The 20,923-nt window shown below is 35.8% G+C and overlaps 1 protein-coding gene and 1 long non-coding RNA gene across 3 annotated transcripts in view; both read right to left on the reverse strand.

Annotated features, from left to right (window-relative positions):
* LOC135768510 (trypsin-like) overlaps positions 1-20,923 on the reverse strand; it is a 262,331-nt gene that overhangs the window by 70,169 nt on the left and 171,239 nt on the right. The window lies entirely within an intron of this gene.
* Positions 516-2,796, reverse strand: LOC135733920 (uncharacterized). The gene is made up of 3 exons (XR_010527056.2): positions 2,519-2,796; positions 2,300-2,349; positions 516-2,092 (listed from the first exon to the last, which is right to left on the reverse strand). It is a non-coding gene; the product is annotated as an uncharacterized lncRNA (long non-coding RNA).

Raw genomic sequence — 20,923 nt, forward strand, 5'->3', positions numbered from 1 at the left:
ACAGTTTTTGCTTGGGGCGTTTTGCTGCATCTGACGATGACAATGTCATTGACATACGGTTCTTTACTAGGTAAGATAGGGAATTACCAGATGCTTTAATATCATTATTATAAGATGACATATTAAGACATGGTGTGATTTTTACATTTCGGTATGAAAGTTAGCTAAAACTGTTGGGCTTACATTACCTTAGATGTATATTATCTCAAACATGCCCAACGTTTTATGTAGGTTTGTGACCTACAGTCATATCATGGCGTTCTGGAGACTCATTAAGCCTGCAACCAACAGAATGGTTCGTGTGACAAGGGCAAAAGCAGCTACAAGAAGTGGTGAAGTTGGAGCAACAGGCAATGCACCTGTAAATATATATTTTTTATTTCTTCCTATCATTTATTTACATTATTAATATATATTATGTGTGGGGAGGGGTAAGGAACACAAATGTAGTACTTTTTATGAATGTAAACTGATTTTTGCATTTTACTTTAACAGGGTCACTCCCTAATGTCGGCTGATGAGGAAAGAAAGACGCAGTCCATTGCTCGTCTGAGGGTCCACGTTGAGGGTATCATCCGCAGGGTGAAGCAACACAAACTGTTTGATGCTGTCATCCCTCTTTCAATCACACGAAGCATAAACCAGCTATACACTGTTGCTTTGCCTTCTTGTCAACTACCAGAATGGGCCCTTGGTAAAAGCATGGGCAACGGATTAAAGACTTTGTATGAGATGGATACATTTTGATTGGCAGAGAATCATATGTAAATTAAATGTATTTGCTATGTATGTTTTTGTATTCGAGTAACAGAAGCATTTCTTTCACAATGCTAATGTAAAAACTGTAATGCAGCAATGTAAATAAGTAATTTTGATGCAGTTTTAATGTACACCACTAATGTAAACATGTAAATAACTTTAAATACTACTAAAGGTATAGTTCACCCAAAAATGAAAATTCTGTCATCATTTATGGATAATCTTAAGAACATCTAAGTGTATTCAACTGTGTGTATTCTGCTTTGAGATACCATGAATATGAACTGAAATGTATGTAGTTACCAATTGTAGTAAACTTAAACACATTTTTGTCTAAAAGTAGGGTTTGAGTTTACTTTAGGTTTTGAGAGATAGTATCTTAAAGGTGTGTTTTAATTTATATTGTTGATGTCTAAAAAATTGCACAGTTGAGTACACTTACATGTTCTCAAGTTTATCATAGGAGGTACTAAAGAAGAAATTTTAGTACATTTCATAAAAAAAGACCAAGTACATTATGGAAGTACACTTTTTCACCTGGGAAGATGTCTTTCTGTATGTCCCAGAATAAAATCATATGGGTCCGGAATTACATAAGGGTATATAAATGCCATAATTTTTTAACTGTCAATTTGTTTAAACCGTAAACATTTGCATATTACACTATTAGGTTACATTTGAAGAGTTTCATTGCAAAATGAGATAACCACCGTTTTTTAATTGTTCAGAAATCTCGTTTTTTGGTTGTGCATTCCAATTAATTTCAATGCAACTGCAGTTGGTTTGTTTTGATTTAAACCTTCATAACTTAAAAATTACAGCTAAGTAGCACCATAAAACAAAATAATAACATGATAACATAATAATAAACATCTTTTGACAAAAATGTTAAAAAGTGGATTTATCTTGTTTTGCAACGAAACTCTTCATTTATAGTTGATTGCAGTATCCACTTTACACCAGCAGCAAGTTTCCTCTCTTTAGGTCTTGCAGATAAAACCACCATCCCAGTGACAGGACCTGGCCGGACTCCCTAGGAATACCAATGATAATTTTAGGATGAATGTGCCAGATATGTACCATGAAACCAGCAATATATGTCTTGGTCATCTCATTAATTAGACAAAGTTAAGGATACAGGGAAGCAATGCGTATTTTAATAATCTTAATAACTTACCATTGTTCTTGGTTTGTGCCAGCTCTGCTCAGTTTCAGTACAGCTGCTCACTGGAGGAACTGCACTGATGCCAAGCTGAGAGTAATGTTCTGTCTGGTACAGTAGTGCAACTATGTGATTACACAGTGCAGTGCCAGCAACACAAGAACAGTTGCACTGGGACAATATGACAAAATGTCAATTAAAAGACCCCAAATTATCGAGCATTTGCATAAACAATGACTTATTTAGCTTTTAAAGTGCTACACATTTACTTAAGATACTTGCATACATGTACTAAAGAAATTGTTATAAATTTAATAAGACAATAAACTTAAAATATGAACAACATGTCATCATTCATGTCTATGTTTGTCTGCCTACTCTCTATGTGACTTCTCTGTCTTCCTCATAGATCTGATCCTTATTAGAAACTGAAAAATGCACAAAGTGACAGTTTAAGTGTATTAACATGATAACACCACTTGCAAAAATATAAAAACAGACAATCTGAAAAGGTAAAATAGGAAGAAAACAAAACTCTGACTCTAAGGAACGTTTACAAACGTTACCTAGCTAGTTTGTACGCTTGTGAATACTTACCCTCAAAGTTGTCGATGTAACTCGAAATGTACCATTTAAATCATTTCTCCTTTTTACTAGAAGGAGTGACAGATGCCAACCTCACAACTCGATTGACGTCGTTCACCGTAATCCGGGGAAGCTCTTGCAAGCAGCGAGTGTAAAATGACATGCTGACAGCGCTTATTAAAACAGTGTGCAATAAGCGCTGCGCCGGAAGCTACAGTACAACTGAGACAAAACGCGGAAGTGACAGTGCATAGATTCTATTGCAATTTAGGACGGCACGTTTTCTTATATTTTGCAGACATGAATGCACTTATACAGACTAGCAAACAAATTAAAACATCAGCGAAAATACCTTCTATGAGCTTCTACGCTGGATGTTTTTAAAACAAGGATTGTGCCTTCGAGTGATCTGCAGCACGCGCTCTACTTCACTGTCCTGTCCACTCTACCACGCATGCGCAGAACAGCAAACCAAATTAAACGCCTCATAAACGCTAATAAACTCGTTATTCTATTTTAATCGAAATGTACGGTCCTGCATTTTGCGTTATTTTTTATAATTATTTAAAAAAATATAAATATATTTTCGAAATAAAACTTTTATGATACTCTGGTAGACTTACTCCCTTAAAAAGCGTCGAGAACCACCCTTGATGTAGTTCATGTTATACTGTACTGTACTCTCTGGTTAACTGCATCTGGGACACACAGTAAAAGCTTTTGTGAATTACGTGGCTATTCTGCTTCAACAACAGCACTTTTTGCAACATGTATCCTGTCTATGCAGTAATTGAAGCAGGTTGCACAACAACATCTTTGTAATGTACAACAATGTCTATTGTCTACAACAGTCTACAGTGGTTGTAATAGCTGTAGGCTACAGTGATACAACAAAATACCTCTTTTCTATTTAATGACAACATGAGGAGTAGCATCTATATTAAAAGACTCGTAGAGGTCTGAATGAAATGTCTCTGTGGTTCTGATTGAATTGTGCATGTTTTACAGGATTTTAGACAAACTGCCTTCTGATGGAAAACTACTGTACTGCACCTCATCTAGTTATAACTAAAAGCCCGTTCAGCAGATCAACAACTCTGGAGCAACATAATGGGTGAGTAAACGATTTTTAGGTGAATTATCCTTTTAACATTTAGTTTTACTCTTGTAGATACTCAAGCAAGAATAACATGTTAATTTTAGTACTAACATTTAGTAATTCAGACATACGGACCTGACACATAACAAACGGAACCTGAAAGGGAAATGACTGCAAACAAAATGTCAGCCTATATAAGTCACTTAGTCCTGGATTTATTTTGTTCACGGCATACTGTGCATATTTTACCAATATGAGGCATGAAATGCTCTACTATAATGAGACTAATATCCTACAGGACAGAGTGACCTCTCATACGCCACACTTTCTAATTGCCCGTAATTCATAATGTCTGTACATTATCAGCCTATCATTTACAGCCCAGACATTTAGGCTGAAAGGTCGCCCGTCAGTCCTGGCAACTGCTGTGCGTCTTTAGAGGACAAATGCATGTGGCCTTCTTTATCTATTAGATAAATTTAACTCATGTTTTTTAATAGAGATGAAGCTAGTTTGAGGTTTGTTAAAGGCAGCGTATCTGATTTAATCCAGAAACATTTTTAATTATGCTGGCTGAAATTTTTAGTCATAGCTACTATGTTAAAGTGTTTAAATGTATTTGTATAAATATATGTCATCTGTGAAAGGTATCCTGTATAGGACCAAAAAATGTTTAAAAAATCATTGAACTCGGACGGAATGCAATCATTGGACGCATGCTAGTAGGCTAAAGTTAGCATTTTTTTTTTCAAAATCAGATACCCTGATTTAAAAGCTGCCATATGACAGATTTTTTCACCATAATTTTTACATTCATTCGAATTATTCAAGACTTTAGTTAGAATATGATTCATGCTAGTTATTTACACTTTCTTTACCAGTGGCGGCTCGTAACTCCTCGTCCGAGGGGCGGCAATTTGAAAATATGTGTTCGGGGTGTCATGTGTGTTGCTGCACATGCGTCAAAATCGTTTATGATAAAAGAGACGCTCACGTTCACAAAAGACACTCACTTAACAGTAAACTCTGATTACGCATGAGATTATGTGAGTATCTGGCAAATGTGAGCGTCTCTTTTATCATAAACCCTTTAGATGCGTCTGCAGCAGGCACTTATTTTGAAAAAACACGTGATGCACATAGGTTCACTCAACACGCCGAACAAATATTTTGAAATTACGAACCACACACAACGGGCTACATACATGTTGTGAAGAACTTCGCATCGTGCGCCTACGAAGAAGTCACCCGCCACCACTGTTCTTAACATTAGAAAAGTTAGCCTACATTGACTTTGTGCTTAAAAGAATAGTAAGCTCAAATTTAAAAATGTAAGCCATCTTTCTTTCATCCTCACAAATTCACAAAAGGTGAAGTTTCGCAAAATCTTCAAGTTCCTCCTTTTAAATAGCCTATAGTGAAAATTAACAAAGCCAAGGTCAAAAATGTGCAAAAAGAAATAAAAGAGATACAAATTGCATAGGACTTGGGAACAAAAAGTCTGAATTTCAGTATGTTTCTCATACGATTTCACTGTATGATTTAATACAGATGACATTTACAATGCTTTCATTGTGCTTTTGTGATCATTTTGAAGCTTTACAGCCGCTGTCTTCATTGAATTTCAGTGCTCAAAACTTTCTTCAAAACTTTTGGTCTATGAAAGTAAGAAAGTCATCCATTTGTTTATTTCTGTATTATTTTTGACAGTAATAACAGCCAGATACACCCTCATTCATTTCCCCTCTGGAAGTGAGAGTTTTCTGTTACCAACTGTGATATTAAAACCAGACTGGGCAATGAAAGCTCATCAGTTTCTTATTGGCAGATTCTCAGTTATAAAAAGCTTCTCAGGGTAGCATCAATGCATGTTAGGAGTGAACATGACACATAAAAGATGCAAACCCCATGATGATGACTTTCATAGCAGAGCATTAGCTCGTTCATTTATACATAACTGAAGTACATTAAGAATTTCAGAGGAACTTAACTTTACCTCAGATGACTGATGGGCGAATGTTACAGGCCTGGCACTTTGCTGGCTGCAGTATATCGACCTGTCAGCAATACGACTGCACTGCACTATCTATGGCATAGCAATGACCAATTGCTAGAAGAAAATCTGACTCAAACCTCTTTCGCTTCAACGCCATATCAATTGAATCAGTTGTACTCCGTTGAAATTTCCTGCAAACCTCATGTTGTGCAATATATGTGACCCTGACTGAAGTCTCATAATCTAATAATGAGATTTGGAGCATTAAAGTTTGATTTTAGTCATTAATTTCACATTGATTTCAATTTTTGACATGACTTTACTCAGTCAATATCAAGATATCACAGAATGTTCTTTACATTATTTAGGATGATTATGTAGAAAACTAAAAAGAAATAACTTCAGCTGGGTTTTCACAGACTGAGTAACACACTTCTATGATGTTATGTTCCTGTAGATCATGACCTTCAGCATTGCAAAGGGCAATCCCATGGCACTCATACTGATAAAAGAAATGTTTGGTTTGAAGGCACTGTTGCATTGGATAAAGGTGTCTGACAACACTGTCAAAAAGTAACCTTTTAACAATCCCACCTTTGGACCTAAAGAGTTCATATTAGTACCTCAGAGGTACATATCTATACCCTCTGGTACATATTATGACCTTTTTAAAGGGTATTATTTTTTTCTGACTGTGAATGCATAAATTTAAATGTAGAAATGTCCTTGCAAAGCATGGTATTTAAACCATAGAGCACATTTACACCTGATATTCAGATATGTTTTGGATGAGAGAAATGCGAGAGATGCATTTGGTTTAGAGAGACGCATGTTTGTTCACAACTTGTGTTTTAATCCATCTCGTTTGTCCACTTTCGACCTCTTCTATCATGATTACTTTTAAGGGGTAGTCTATGGGTTTCAACCAAGGGGTCAACCTACTGTACAGATTAGCTGGCCAATCAGGGACACAGAGCTTCCATGCATTTCAAAAAGAAAGTGAAATCTGGAGCTACAAAAATGTAAAGTATGTGGAAAATAATGTGTTTTTAACCATAAACCACGGGAACACATTGTATTATAACAAATACACACAATGACGTCGTTTTTAGCAATGAAATAGGTGCTCTTTATATTGTATTTCATCGACTGTCTGCTAGAGGCTGGCTCCAAAAGGGAGTCAATTCCCATAGACTTCAGAGCAGAAAAGAATATGTTTACAGCCTGCCAGGGACGTGCACAGGATTTTTTAGGGGCAGTTGCTCTGACCTATATAAAGGGCACCCCCCCCCCCTAAATTTTTTTTTTTAAACTCACGGCCTATATGATGGACTGAGATTAACAGTGTCTTTATTAAAATCAGCAAACATGTTTGCCTAATGCCTACCAAAAAATTGTAGCCTAGGCTGCTTGTCTGCAAGCTATGATAGCTAGCTGCTATCTGTCTGATTATTTAGGCCAGGAGTGGGGAACCCTGGGTCCTGGAGGGAGTTCCAACCCTAATCAAACACACCTGAATTTAATTTCCAAGAAATCCTGAAGACTTTAATTTTATTTTTCAGGCGTGTTTAATTAGGGTTGGAACTAAACTCTGCAGGACAGTGGCCCTCCAGGACCAGGGTTCCCCACCCCTGATTTAGGCTAACATGGCAAACTCAGCCTAGATTCATGAAGATTTTAACAGAGGTGGAAAGAGTAGCCAAAAACTTTACTCAAGTAAAAGTACCTTAATAAATAATTACTCAAGTAGAAGTAAAAAGTATGCAATGAAAATAATACTCAAAGTAGCGAGTTACTAGTTACTCATGAAAAAATAAATCTAGATATACACGCGCAAACACACACACACACACACACACACACACACACACACACACACACACACACACACATAATACAGTGCCCTCCATAAGTATCAGAACTGTAAAGACAAGATTTTTCTGTTTGCTGTGGAGACCAGAAATTGTTAAGATAAATATCAGTTGGTAAGATAAATATCAGTATGTCAGAAGTTTAGAATGTCACATTTTATGAACCTTTGTTTATGTTTCAACACATACATGCTTTAACAACATAGAACAACAGCATTAAATGCTGACTTATGTATGTTGTACACAAATGCACATAAGTGAATCAAACTGATCCTACACATTTTATGCTTTTCATGTGTAAACAATCAGGAAACAGCTCAGTGACCATTAAAAAAAATAATGTGACAGATTCTGTACTTTTGACTCATCTTTTAATGTTTACACATTTCTTGACTCCACAACAAACAGAAGAATACTTATGAAGGGCACTTCTTCAGTATGTGTAAAACTACAACATACACAAACAGTACAGAAAAAAGAATACAAACACAGAATAGACAAGCATTTCAAATTAACAAATTAACTCTAGTCTCAATATTGATGTAGCTTATAGCTGAAATATCAGACAAGTAAACTGACAACAGTTTTGCATATGTATAAAGTTAGAAATCTCCTCAGATGGTCTGAGGACATTGACAGTTTACACTTACATAAAAATGATTTTAGACAAAACTCATGTTTTCTTACGTTGTCATGTCACGTGTGTTTTGTGAGAATCACTTACATCATACAGCACAGTATACAGCGAATCAGATGTCAATCATCGATGGATTTTCTTCAATCTGTGCTACAATGCTTCTGGAGGTTGCACGCGTTTAACTGTGTCTGACGATGAACGAACAGGTCGCGTGTATGTAATGGCGGGTACATGTGTGAAGTTTTGCTTTTAGTTAAAAGATTGGTAAATTCATTTCCACGCCACCCAAAACTGGTTATATTCTGCGTGTTTCTACATAGGTTACGAGTAAAACAGCTTCGGACGATTCCGTTTTTGCAGCGATCTGAACGATTCATTCAAACTGATTCGCGAACCAATTTAAAACGTTTGGCCCATTCGCTTTGTAAAGAATCGACTCAAAAGACTCATTTATTTTCAACACTTTGTAAGGAATCGACTCAAACGAGTCATTAATTCGCGAATGCGCCAGAAACACAAGATAGCAATTTAAAAATAAAATACAAATTTCGTAATTAATTTAAATACAGTAACGAAGGAACGCTGCATAGTGTAAACGAAGTAATTTTAAATTTAAAATAAAATTTATTTTTTTCCACCTCGGAAGGGCAACTTGAGTCGAGAAGGGCATGGGCAGTTGCCCGGGCAACCTGAGCAACCCCCCTGTGCACGTCCCTGCGCCTGGTACAAACAGTGTTTTTGGTCTATATAGCTAATTTTGCCCTTCATGACAACTGTGAGGGGGTGATTTTTTTTAAACTCATCTGTTTAAACGAACCAAAAATCATAGTAAAACAAATTAGCATTATGTCAGTGTACCGCTGCTTGTGTCGTTATTAAACATTCTGCACAATGTTTGTACATATATACGCAAGGGCTTTCTCAGATTTCATAGCAATTGATGAAATAAACTCGCACAATTTCACATGCGAAGAGCAGCTGCTTTTGCCGCTATCAACGATAGCCTAAAGATGGCGCATAGAGGGTTCACGCTAGTCAGGACCTTGGTACATCACACATTAGGGGCTCTATCTTACACCCGGCGCAATGCGCGACGCAAGTGTCTTTTGCTAGTTTCCACCCTGCGCAATTATCATTTTCACATTTAGCGCCACATTGTTTAAATAGCAAATGAATTTGCGCCCCCTTTTGCGCCCATGGGCGTTCTGGTCTGAAAACGAGGTGTGTTCAGGCGCATTTTTGCCGCGTTGCTATTTTTTTGGCAACTAAAATAGACTACGCCATTGACCAACAAAACCTGGTAATATGCAATATGTTTTTTGTTATTTAAAGTGCGCATTAGTAATATGCGCCTATAAACATGACAACAACGCGGGTTTGCTTATCACATACATGAATGCGCAGCAGCACAAAAACGCTTTTAAATATAAAAGATTAAAGGATCGAATGTAAAAGATTATTATTGAGTCACATGGACATAAATGAGGACCGATTATGAGACGTTAGAAGACAAAAAGAGCTGCTTCACCTGCAGCCTGGTCAGTAAATAAATGCTTTGCTTTAAACAAATCCATCTGTTTTTAAATGATTTTTTTAAATGCTACCTCACGGATTTATTGTATATGATGACTCTGTACCTGTGGATATGGTGAGATGAGAAACATTTTTAAGTAATGCTTAAAAAAACTAATGGCGCTGTCCAAGTGCTGAAACGTGTGGAAAGCCGTTTGTAAGTTCTTTATCTCCTGTTTGTTACAAATAAAGTATTTTTAGAGTACAAACCTTTTCTTACATTCTTGCAAATTATTTTTTTATGATATTGGATAGCCTGTTTTTTTACTTCCATAACTAAAAGAAAACGGGTTTTAAAGGTTTTAATAAGAAAATAAAAATTTTCAACAACACAATTATTTAACATTAATCTTAAACTGGGGATCTTCCTCCGCTTAGTTTTTCAGTTTACAAAGTCAGTCATCTAAATAGGGATTAGACATAAAGCCAGCGCAACGGGCTTTTAAAGGGGATGAGAGATGAGACTCTCATTGGTTTATTGCACGTTATGCCCAAAACACACCCATTACTCATTACAAAAATAGATCCTAATCCTTTTCGGCCATGCGCTCGGCGCACAAACCATTTTTCCCGTCGTTAAATCAGAAAAAGTGGATTCGGACACGCCCATTTAGACCATGCGCTCAGATCGTAAAATAGGGCCCTAGAAGTGACTGTTCAAACACATTCCACCACATGAGCATATCCACCACAAAAGTTTGAATTGTGAATGTGAATGTGTTCAAAAGTGGACAAGCTTGAAACATTTTATACCTGTATTTAGAGTCGTCCACTTGTAAGCCGATCAACCAAAACGCATCTTAATACCAGGTGTAAACAAGGCCACAACACCTTGAAATAAACCGTAAATGAAATCTAAGAGAGACACTTGCCTTTCTAAAATTACATAATCATTATCATTTATACAAATCTTTCAAAATTAAAGCTCAATTTAGGAACAGATTTGAGTCTTTCAGTCCATTACATCATGAAATGAATGAACTTTTATAAAATGATGGAACTAAAACTAATGAAAGTGTAATGGATTGAATTACATATCAGTTGCCGTTAACCTGTATTAACCCGCTTAACCTCAGTTCATTGTACTGGAATTCTGACAGATTAGTGAGTAAAAATGCTCATAGTCAAAGCTTTTAAAACATCCCACAATCTGTCATGGAAAGACAGCGTGGGTGGAGAAGAACATGCGTAAGAGAGCGAGAAGATGAGGCTCTCAAAGATGATTTCACTCTTATATAGCGTTTGAATGTGGATTGTGTAGGTGTGTGAGAGTGAATGAGAGGCGGTAGTGTGCCGTTGGAACGCAGTACGGCTCTCAGAAGAGCCACTGAATGTATTTTTTAATAAGAGCAGCAGGATGCAGTTGTAGCAAAAAGCAACACAGACACATATCTGGATTGGCAACGACTGATAAAATCAGTAACATATTCAGGTGCTAGGCCATGCAGAGCCTTAAAAACATACAACAGCACTTTGTAGTGTATTCTGTAGCGTATGGGTAACCAATGCAGTTTGATTAACACAGGAGTAATATGCTTTCTCTTCTTAATACACGCTAAAAGTCTGGCAGCAGAATTCTGGGCAAGTAGCAAATGAGAGGCCAGACTCTAATAAAATAAAATAAATAAAACTAATAAAACTTTGTTTATTAAAACTAATAAAAAAAAATTGTGGTCCAGGGTCACATATACAGCCCCACAAAGAACATCTTTTATTTTGAAAACTGTAGCAACCTGATCCAGAAATTCTTGGCAACACAATGTGACAGACATGTTATTGGCATTTTTATGGCCCTGTATGGAACCCATTAGGTTCTTGTGCTACTTACCTTTTCTGTTTTTCATATCTGTGTTAAATGAAGGAAAAGTACATCCAGGTTCTTGCAATGTTTGGATGATTCCTATGCCAGTTTTGATCATTTCATGCTTCCAGCAGGGATGCCAACATTGCATCACTGGGCAGGCATTACATCAGGGTAATAAAACAGCTGCCTTGCATATTGTTTATATCCGTCAAGTTCAAAGTCTGTACAAATAATATATTGATATAATGATGTAATGATATGTATGACCAATATAATGATAAATTGGTTCTTGGCTTACCCTCTGCAAATCAGCAGGGGTTTCAGATATGTTCAAAAATGTGGTAGCACCTGCTGTCTTTGTTCTCGTTGATCATTTAAATGTTTTATCTTAATTCTCTGACCAGATCGCCTCTTAAAAAATGTATATCTAAGACAGGCTACATTAGTTTTTAGGCTAAATATACAGTATCATGCAACATTGGTTTAACATCCAAAAACTTTAAACTTTATTTATTAGGTGTAAAGTCAATGTTTTTTGCATCTTGTGCAATAAAACCAGTGTGGGACTTTGTGTGTTTTTCTTAAATGTGAAATGTAAATACCATAAGCAAATGTATGTCTTCTTTACAGGCTTCCAAATGCAATAAATGGATTTTCCTTCCTGGGTATAAGGCAACAGTGTTTCTCATCATGCCTATGGCTCTCATGGAAGTTATAAAAGTATTTCAAAGGATTTGGCTTAACCTGGAGGTATGCAGATTTGTAAACGCACACCGTGTGCTTTTAACATCAGACTTTTCTTTCCAGCTAGCATACATAAACTTTCCTGCTGTGATTCAACATGTTGAAAGTCATTCACTATATAGTGTGGTACAAAATTTTTGCATACAGTTTGTATGTTTGTAGGGTGAAATTAATTTAATTAAATGCTAAGGGAACATAAATGGGATTTAATGTGTTACTTAATGTGAATGTGATATTTCTCTCTGAGTCACAAAATGCTGAGATTCAACCAAAAGGTGTCACACTTATTTTGTGAATAAATTAAAAATATATCACAAAACTTAATCAACTTTATTGTTGTGCTAACAATTTTCAAAATTAATTTTTATCATTAAATGACCTTTTTTGTAAATCGTGTGTTTAGAGACTCTAGATGCTGATAATTCAATTCAATTTTATTTTATTTATATAGCGCTTTTCACAATTGTTAATTGTTGCAAAGCAGCTTTACATGAGTAGATGTAGAGTAGAACACTGAAAATCAATACATAGTATAAGAAGTAGAATATAGCAGCTAAGGATAAACCGTGTAAGCAAGCGTATTAATAATGTAACGTATACAGTAAAGTGCTAAGTTAAGCCAAAGTTGGCTGACTCTCCCTGGGACTAAAAAAAACCCCTAGGAGAAAACCCAATGGGAAAAAATCCTAGAAGGACAAAAAACCCTAGGGATAAATTAATATTTATATATATATAGACACGGTAGGGATAGGAAGCGTGTAAGCGGATTAAACTGGTAACCTACAGATACCACATTCTGATAAACAATGTATACATGAAATGCTCTTCCTTTATACAGTAAGTAAATCTCCATCTACTGTGATTTCAGGGTGATAATCTAACACAGCACTTATTTGATTGTCCTACAATAGATATCAGCAGGAACAAAGGGGCATCAAATCTACTGAAATAAGAGCAATTACATCCTTTATTCTGCATAAATGAAATGAGAAGCTTGTCAGATGAAAAATGCATAGTACCAATCAGAGCTTTAGCTATTATATTTCTTTACAGCATAATTGCACAGCCTGTGACTTAAATATCTGTTTTGTACTTATTGTAAATCAATCAGTGTCCTCAGAGGCTCTGAACCTCACCTGTGCCATGTCTGTTTTTGAAATATTTTGGCTAATATGATAATGCATTAAGCTAAGAATAACTAAGAGTGCAGTACATTCAGTTCTGTTTAACACATTTTGCCAAATGCGAACCAATTCCACAGAATTTTTGAGATTTTTTTATAAAATCAGTTCAAGCTAAAACATGAAAAATAAGCTCATTTTGTCTGGCCTGGTCATGTGATAGCATACTGTTTGTTTGATTCATGCTCTGATGCAGAGAAATTAGTTCATGTTGCTGTAGCTCATAGGTGTTTGTGAACTACAATCTTTTTTGCGTTTTTGCACTACAAAAACGTTTTTACGTTTTTATGTTGGAAGCCCAAACAGTGTCTGTGAGGTGCCTATCAAAGCACATTCTATTAATAGTCTGAATTGTAATATTTACTGTATTTATTTATTGCATATTTTTAAATAAGCTTGGCTTTTTATGTATGTTAACTTTTAAAACAATGATAAAACAAATCAACAAGTAAAGTAAAAGAGAATCAACAAGTAAAACAAAAAAGTTTTGAGTAGATTAATATCAAAAAGTAGCCCTCCAGATTGTTTTATCCATTGCTCACAAAAAGGTTGGAGACCCCTGCTTTAGACAAACTAAGGCACAAATGATATAATAGTTGTCAAACCTACAGAACTACCAGCCTGATCTCACAGAAATGTATTCATACTTAAGAGTTTGTATGAATTGATTTCATAGTGAGTGAAAAATAGACTATTAGAAATAGAAATAAAAAATGAACCCCCATCCCTACATCACAGGGGTGAAAGCAAATCTGATCGTTCAAATTAATACAAAGAAGCAACCTCAACCATGAGATTGTATTGGAACTATATGAAATGGATTAAATAATTTGCATAAATTTAATGAAAAAAATTTAAGTTAAAGATGGAGTGCACAACGTTTAAAAGTCAGTGTTGATATTTGAAATCTCCAAAACAAACACGCCCCTACCCCAATAGAATCTGGACCTTCTTTTGATAGACCCGCCCCACACATACGCAACCCCGGCAAGGATGTCGGTTAGTAGAAACGCACCTTACTGCTGATAGGCTACTAGTGTGTTTTGGTAGTCAGCCCGACTCCCTTTTCCAAAGCGTTTTTCAAACATTGTGCACTCCACCTTTAATATTGAGTTTTCGTCTGGGGACACCGTCACATGGGTTACATGGCTGTTGCAGATTACAGCAGATATTTTAGTGAGGATTAAAGCAGGATTTGCTAAAAGACAAAAGCATGAGCGTGATGACTGCAGAAGAGATAACAGGAAGTTAGAGTTTCCTTGTTGAGTCAAATGTTTACATTTCTGGATGTTCATTTTAAATGACAATTAGGTCATAGGAGAGAGTTATCAGATTATCAGATATCTCTGAAGCATCCCAAATGCTGCACCGCTTTAGAGATGAGAGGACATTGTAGTTTTTAAATCTGCTTAAAAGGAGCACTTTTTATTTTTATTTTTACACAAATCTTTTTTTCTCAAAGGAATGACACTTTATTTAAGCTACACATATCCATATTATAAATGGCCTGTCAGATTATCCAACTTTCAATTTCTTTGGTTCAGCAATGTTGGCTGCTGCTTATAAAAATGAGAAAAGACCAAAGATTTTTCCATGTTAAAGATGTAAGTTATCTCTGTGCAATTGACAGAATTGCTGACTACCCATGCAGGAAAGGCAAAGAATAAAAAAACTGCAGGAATTGTGGATAAGCAGGTTATGCGTTTTTTTTTTCACAGTGACATTTTCCTGAATTTGTGCATGCATTCACACATATGTTATAAGGATCCCATGACGTGTATTGTATTTGTAATTGTGCACTTGGTGGCAGTGTCTTAAACTCCACTTTGTTAAAAATATGCTCATTTTCTAGCTCCCCTAGAGGTTAACATTAGATTTTCATAGTTTTGGAATCCATTCAGCTGATCTCCGGGTCTGGCGCTAGCACTTTTAGCATAGCTTAGCACAATCTATAGACCAATTTCGTGTTTGCAAACAGAGATGACGTTTTTTGTGGGCGGAGCCAAACTGGTTGCAGAAAGTGACTGCTCCGCAGTAAGGTTGTGAAGTGTTTTAGCATTAAACCGTGATTTTTATGGATCCGGTGTTCTGTCGAAGTCTGATTCCCCTATGTTTCCCTTTAGTGCAATGTTTCTTATAGCGTTTTAATCACGTAACGTTTATTTTTTAGATATATAAAAAGTTTAAATGGCTTGGCTACTGATATGCATGTATGTATTGTTCTTTTTTTCTAAATCAATTATTTTTACAGTCTGAATCGCTAAAGTACATATAAAAGCAATACTATCATGTATTATATATAATAGCGTTTATTAAATATTTCATAATTTTCCTGTTTTCTATTTCTTCCTTATATTTATCTTACGTGTTTGTTCTAAAACTATTATAAAAGTATTATGTTTAAACATACATTAAAAAGGCCTGTTTATATATTAATAACACTTTACATAATGTGTGTGTGTCTGCTATATTGATATATTTATTAAGTATGTAAACATAATAATTTTAGAACAAACAGGAAGAAGACATAAGCTAAGATATAAGGAAATAAAAAGAAATAATAGAAAACGAAAAAATTATGAAATATTTTTAAAAAATTGTGATATTATTGCTTTTTCAGTATAAAAAAAACATTTATTCTGAATAAATTATAATTGTAACGTGATAAAAACGCTATAAGAAACACATGGAGGGAACAGACTTCGACAGAACACCGGACATCTTCTCTACACTCTAAAAAACAAACGGTGCTATATAGCACCAAAACAGTTGCTTTGGATCGTAACGATAGAAGAACCATTTTTAGTGCCATATAGCACCGGTGAAGAACCAGTGAAGCACCAGTGAAGCACCAGTGAAGCACCTGTGTAGAACCATATAGTGCTATGTAGAACCATATGTGGTGCTATATGGCCCCTATATGGTTCTACACTGGTGCTTCACTGGTGCTTCACTGGTGCTTCACTGGTGCTTCACTGGTTCTTCACCGGTGCTATATGGCACTAAAATGGTTCTTCTATCGTTACGATCCAAAGCAACTGTTTTGGTGCTATATAGCACCGTTTGTTTTTTTAGAGTGTACTTATTTTCTATTCTAATTATTAAAAGATTCCCAGATGATTTTCTCGCTCCATTCTGTCCGTTTAAGGGCTTATTGTAATCATAAACACCTACGCTTATCTTCAAATGATGTCTGCGACGATGGTATTTTATAAAAATGAAAGCCAACTTTTTTGGCATTCTTATTCTGACACTTAACAGCACAAAAGGACATTTTTTAGTAAGTTCTTGCTCTTTTCACTCGTGTCTAATTCATTTCCACTGTTGGAATGCAGCAGGCGTAGATATATTTCACACTGCCCGAAAATAGTCCCCTTGGTTACTTTCAATAGCAGGGACTACTTTCAGGCACTGCTTAATATCATCTCTTTGATCGTCATCGTCTCTTTTATCATAAACGGTTTTGATGTGTGTGCAGCAGGCACTCTTTTGACAAAAATAATGATGCACATGTTCACATGAGTGACACAACAAACACATATTTTGAAAACACAAGCAACACACATGACACTCCGAACACATATTTTGAATTTGCGCCCCTGGTGATAGAGGCGAAATTGATGGATTACCACTTTAAAAACTTTGTAGTGATTTTTTTCACGGTTGTTGTTAGTACATTAATATGAACATACGGATCACGTCACAAGGAAATAAGTTGTGAATGTATGTACACTGTCAGAAAAATATGTACCCTTGGGGCTGTACACTGGGTCAGTAACTATTAAAAAGGTCCTGTGAAATATGTACCAATATGTACCTCTGAGGTACTAATACGCACTCTTTGGGTCCAAAGCTGTACTTTTTAAAAGGGTACCAGACATAGGGATTTCAGACATTGGGCTTGGTCTCCAGATCTGGAGCTGAATAGCCCTGCTGTGTACATTTTGGCCAGAGATGTTTTACGTAATATCTAACGCTTTACATAACTCATAGCACAGGAGCCTGTGAAACTGCATATGACACAAAACTGTTAAAGGACCTGTCTCTGTGCTGTTTACTTTTATATAGCTTAACTCAAAATACAAAGTCATTCCATTAGATCAGTGGGCAATGAAATGTTTTTCTGTGGTTGGTGCCAAACTTTTAGTAATGAGAGGCAAATGGATCTGTTTGATGTCACTGAAGATGTGTGGTTGTAAAAAAGGTATTGTATGCCTGCCACTAAGTCTGGCATTCAGGCAAAAAAATGCTGGGAGTGAAATCATTTTTTTGTTTGTCTTTCATTGTATTCCAACATTCTGGACACATCAGATGTGCTGTTTTGCTGTACCTTTATTTTGGCTTCAGCAAGAAAACTCTGTGCCTGTGCCATCTGATTTATGCTAAATCAATTTTTTCTCTGAAGCGAAGCTTTGAGCGTATGCGGTACATTATAGATAAGTAATACAAAATGTATTCAACATTCGTCTGTGTTCCAGATTTCAATAAAAACATTACAGTGCTTTGGAAGCTCTAAGCTTTGAACTGCAAAATAAAGTTTGAAAAGTTTCTAAAAGAATCCAAGAAATATAAAGGGTTAACATCAAAAGAAGAGTGTTATGCTTATTTATTTCACAATCAATCCTACGGATTTTAAAATAAAAAAGAATGATTTAGATTTCAAATTTGTAAACAATTTAGGATCTCACGGTTTTTTACTAGTTCACAAATTAAATTTCGCATCGCACTGTTTTTTAGCATCTTGCATGAGAGCGAGATTTTCCCACAGTGCCTCGCTGTGCTTTAAAACAATGCAGGACCTCCCATGTGACAGGTCTGCTAAGATAAGTATCCAAGATAAACCCACTCACCCTACACTTCACACAAAAATAACAACCCACTCTCCAGGAGCAACATTGGCTCCCTTTCACTGAAGAAATAAAAACTCTGCTAAATTTTGTGCTGGTGGGATAGCGACCGTAAATATGTGAATGACTAATATAAATGCACATAAATTTGTTGGATAGAGCATAGCTGGGCTTCTTTACACATAGTTCACATAACTTTAGATCAGATCGCTCTTTTGCTGTTAAAACAAAATATTCTTAAACATTTTCAGCTGTGTTATTCCTTTCTGGCACAGCATGCGTATGTACACTTATATGAATTATTTAATTTTTTTATTCCAAATAACTACTGAATGCATGTTTTAAATATCAAGCAAGCAACGTATAACTTTATTATTTAATATTTATTATTATTATTATTGATGTCATTGACATTATTATTATTATGTAAGTCATTTTTTCAAAAACTTTTAGAGCTGTACATAGAAAATACTGATGGCCTTTTTTTCTGCAAATGTTAGCTAAAAAAAGTAAGTTTATCCATTTTTGTTTATTTGCTTAAAATGAAATGTGTAGCAATGTCACGCATCATATGAAATATATACAGTAACAGCAGGCGAGGCGGATACGGGAGTGATTCTGCAACTGTCCCATCCTCTGTGTGTGGCTGTTTTGTTTAGATATTGCATCAAAAGGCTGATGAAGCATATGTTAGCATAAGCTGGATATTTTCTGCTCTCAGCAAAAACCCTCAGCTCTATAAGTCATTTTTCCCTTGTATCATTATTCCCAAATATGGCCAGGCATTTGGCAATCTGCTAGAGAAATAACACAGAATGCTATGTCATTCAAAAGCAATCGGCGTGAAATTGTCACACAGCGTGGAAAACACTGACCATAGAGTTTTGTTTTGTAAGACAGGGTCAGTTCAGTTGTATTCAGGCCTGACAGATGCTCACGACTGGCTCACTAGCTGCTCGTGCACTGGAAAATACTCGACAACTCAACAAAAAGTGACAAGATGTGCCTGCAAGCCTGTGCAGATTAACCACCGCAAGGCTGACGTGTGTGGTGCGCTGATGCTTTCCACAATAATTGACAAACTGTCAAGGTTTACTCTTTGGTTACTAACGGTTTAAAGATGGTTGTGTGTACCCTGTGATAGATTGTGCGACCGTGCAGGGTGTTTCCCTGTTTTCGGCCTGAGATGCTTGGATGGACTCCAGCATCCCCAGAGAAAAATTTAGTATAGAAAATGGATGTATGACGTGGAGATTTGATTAGTGCCGACCATCATCAAAGGTTATGTGTTTGTTACATTTTTACATTTATCGTAAATAAATGTTTTACATTACTTGTTTAAGCAATTGCTGTAATAGGCTACCTAATCTTCACAACATTTTTGGGAAAAATAACACAACAGAGTCTCATATTGTATCATAGCAACGAGTTTGGCAGAAAAATATTTATAGTTTGAATCCTCCTGCATGCCACTGACTACTAACATCCTTGCCGACTGTAATGTTTTGAAGCAATATCACACTCGCAAGACTGTGGTATGGACATATATCACAACCGCTGTCATTCAGCCAAAGGCACCATTGCAAACTGATATTGTTTTTATACAATGGTTATGGTTCAATAGACAACAAAAATATGTACAATTTTAAAAACCACAGGTCCAAAAATCTTCTTGTGTGTGGAACTACTTGAACTTATCTGAGATTTTATTGTTTATAAACTTGTGCTACTGCATACAAAGAAAATGAATAAGTAATTTGAATACATTGTTTATTTTGTATATTAAATCTGATGATGAGATTTTAGCAAACATCACTATAAAGAATGCAAGGTTGTTTCAATCCATATTGAAATAAAACTTTGACAAGCAAAATTAAATCTCCATATTTGACCTAACCATAGGCTGAAAAAACAGCAATCTTATAGTAAAAGTTTTACCATAAATATCAGATTAGTGTCTTACAGATTTTTGTTTTTCACATATTGGTGCTAAATATGCATTCGGTCAAAAATGGACAAACCCAACCATACATAGTTGTCATTTACACTGGGGACTAGGGATGGGTATGATTAATCGACAATCGATAATTGATCGTTTAGAATTTCGTCGATGACGTTAATTTGTTATTGATTAATCGAATACTTTTTTTATCTAATGCAGGTTGCGTTGCCTAGCGTAGCATGTGTCTTGAAGCAATTAAATGAATTTCACTGTGTAGCGGCAATTCAACATTTTACCACAAGGGTGCAATATTTGACACCATACTCCGTTATCTGTGACCTTCCGTTTTGATTTCAAAAGAATAATCATGAAAAGGTCTAACTAAATGTAGTTTAACTGTCTTCCACAAGTTGATCTTGTAATAAAGGTCTCATGGAGGAAAACACGCTGTATTTTTGTATTTTGTATTCTCCTGACAATCGACTAAAAAAATTTAATCGAATGCCCATCCCTACTGGGGACGCTGGGGACATGTCCCCACCACTTTTTGAAAGCATTTGGTTCAAGTGATGCATATGCGACTTACGACTTGTTTTGTGGTCCAGGGTCACATTAGTTGCGTTGTATGCTTATGGTGTGTTTTCTTTTACATATGTAATGAATTTCATTGTAGTCATTGACTTAACGCGCTGCTTTGGGACTATTCGGTTGAGCTGGTGTTGTA

Source organism: Paramisgurnus dabryanus, chromosome 3 (genome assembly GCF_030506205.2).
Source record: "Paramisgurnus dabryanus chromosome 3, PD_genome_1.1, whole genome shotgun sequence".
Taxonomy (NCBI): domain Eukaryota; kingdom Metazoa; phylum Chordata; class Actinopteri; order Cypriniformes; family Cobitidae; genus Paramisgurnus; species Paramisgurnus dabryanus.